General features: G+C 40.5%; 1 pseudogene; it reads right to left on the bottom strand.

The window, feature by feature from the left end:
* Positions 1–603: 603 nt before the first annotated feature.
* Positions 604–783, bottom strand: LOC113923298 (annotated as a pseudogene).
* Positions 784–2,647: the final 1,864 nt, after the last annotated feature.

Raw genomic sequence — 2,647 nt, 5'->3', positions numbered from 1 at the left:
TATACATTGTTGTCCTAGGGCTTTGTGAATGATGAGGAGGAATTAAAAAGGTAGGTTTGTTTCACAAAAAGAGATACAATTTTATTTACTGGGTCATATTTCTGATAAGATCCATGGCAAATTTCTAGATGTTATGATCCTATACTAGATACTACAATAACTAACAGAAGTCTAAACTGAGACTGGTTGAAGTCTCTTAAACTAGCAACAAAAGGATGGCCTGACCAATATGTTTAACTGTTTTGTCCTCTGCCATCTGCTATCCAATATCTTCCAATTCTTTTTTCTTTTTCTTTTTTTTTTTTTTAGTGGTGGTTGGGAGTGACACAGAGAAGAGACAGAGGCTGGGACTTTCCTGGGGTGGATGGAGTGTGGCAAGGCTGGTCTTGATGGCCACACACACACACAGGTCAGCTATCCCATGTGGAAGGTAGGCCTTAGGTGCTCAGGCCAGGGGTGCTAGAGCCTGGCTACTTGGCTTCCTGCCTGGCTTCTGCTGCAGGATAAGAAGCAAGCTACTGGATCGCCTCTGCACATAGATCCATGGGATGACTTCAAAAGACAGACCCAGCCTGCCATCTGCACCACTACTGTTGCCCCTGAAGGGGGTGCACCATTCCTGGAAGTCCTGCAATACCAGGTCCACACATGGTGTGGATGGAGCAGGCTCCTCTTCCATCTCCCTGCTCCAAAAATCCATTGAATTTGTTGTCTTGACTAGAGGATGTATCAGATAATTAAACTCATAAGAACTTCATCTTAGCCAAAAGGCCGGGGAGTGATTATCTTCCGATTCTTAATCTCATACTCAAATGTGTCAATCTTAGGTTATGAAGTCTATGAAGTACACAAGTGTAAGCATGTTTCATTCTCTCAAGACCTACAGATAGCTATTTCTGTATAGTCAACTTCTTCACCTTTCCTGGTAAACATATTAGGCAAATGAGATGATTGGAACTCCCTGAATTCTGCGTTACCTTTGCAAGATATTTGCAACAGATGTGGCTTAAGACTCTTTTGCAGTGCTTGCATTAGCCAAAGCGATTGCCACCCAATGTTGTTAGGAATTGAGTTTTTAAAACAAATCGTTCTGAAATTGCAGAATGACTCTCTAGTGTTGAAGATCTGTGAACTTTGTATGGAAATTCTCTGTAGGAGATGAAGATTTTCCGATTTCAGTAAAAAAAGAAGATACTGAGGGAGCCTTCACTTTGATAGTCTCAAAGTGCTTCTTGAAAAATGATACTAATTAGTGCAATTTTGACTTTATGACCCTCAAGCCTGGAGTTCTGCTTTTGTTTATAGTCAAGTAAGCTCCAATTGGATTAACCTTGTTGCTGATAACTATGTACTCTAGCTAAAACATAAAAAAATTACTATGGGAGGGCACTGGAAGAAATCCCAAAGCAGGCAGATCCAGGAGGCAAGTTGATTCCGGGAGAAGGGAGCCATGTGGTGTGAGTTTCCTTTTCCTACAGCTTTGAGACTGTTGGCAGTCCCCAGTCTGCATCATGTTCAGCGGTTAAAACTCAGTGGAAAACCCACAGATGTCTTGGCTTGAGGAATTAGTTGAGAGTTTGCAGCAACAGGGCTGCTGGGAAATGAGAAGGTAAAGGGAAGAGCCAGATTTTCGGGTATAGCCTTATAGGTTGTTATCATGACTAATGGATGACTCTTGTACAACCGGTCACAATACATATCTATTGAGAAAATGTGCCACACCAAAATAGAGCTAAAGATTATAAATCAGTATAATTCAACATCCACACTGATGATTGTCTAATAGCTAGAATATATAGTACCTTGTGTACTGAGAGAAATGCAATCCTCTCATCTCAAAATACAACGGATGCATATACATTTAAGATTTTAGGAACAGACGTCGGATTCTGTAACTATACTTGATCTTTTTCCATCTGGTAGAGCAATCGCACCCATTTTTAAGGGTATGGTCTTCCAATTTATTGACTAGTAAACCAGTGTTGCATTAGACTTTGAGAAGGAGATATTTCTTTAAATAATCCATCACTTTTTTCTTTGCATTTCTAACTGATAATCTAGGCTGAGAAACTCTGTTTGAATTTCTATCATGATTTCCCTCATGGGTCTTGAATTTTTCATCCACTGACTGACTTGTCCAAAGAATTCATCCGATGGCGCTCATCTCTCTAATTGAACTGCTCCTCTGCTTCCTAACTTGATTTAATTACAGTTCTTTCAAAGTTTCTCTGTTTCTCACATCAATTTGGCGTTTATGCCTTTAGTTAATATACAAGTCACCCTCCTCCATTCGGTGGCATCTGCATGGAGTGGAGTCCAGGTTGAGTACATAGTAGATACTTAACAATTGTTGAATGAATGAACAAACAGATGCATAATTAAATTTCCTAGGAAAAAGCAGGTCATGTTAAAGAGGCTAGAAAGGAAGTCCTTTCACTGGTCAGAATTTTCTCTGCTAGATGCAAGCATCAGGCTTAGCTTTAAGACAGTCTACCAGGAGAGCCCTGGGGGATTCCTTGCCTCCTTTTCTTTGGAATACCCTATTTTTGGTTTTCAGGAAACAACCAAACTGTAGTCCTCTTCCCACCTTGCTGAGGGGGAGACAACACGTTGAAGGTACACAGACTGGAGTTTAAATTTTGGTTCT

This window comes from Zalophus californianus, chromosome 9, assembly GCF_009762305.2.
Source record: "Zalophus californianus isolate mZalCal1 chromosome 9, mZalCal1.pri.v2, whole genome shotgun sequence".
NCBI classification, from domain to species: Eukaryota; Metazoa; Chordata; class Mammalia; order Carnivora; family Otariidae; genus Zalophus; species Zalophus californianus.
The sequence above is the reverse complement of the archived record's forward strand: the minus strand, read 5'-3'. Positions and strand labels throughout refer to the sequence as shown.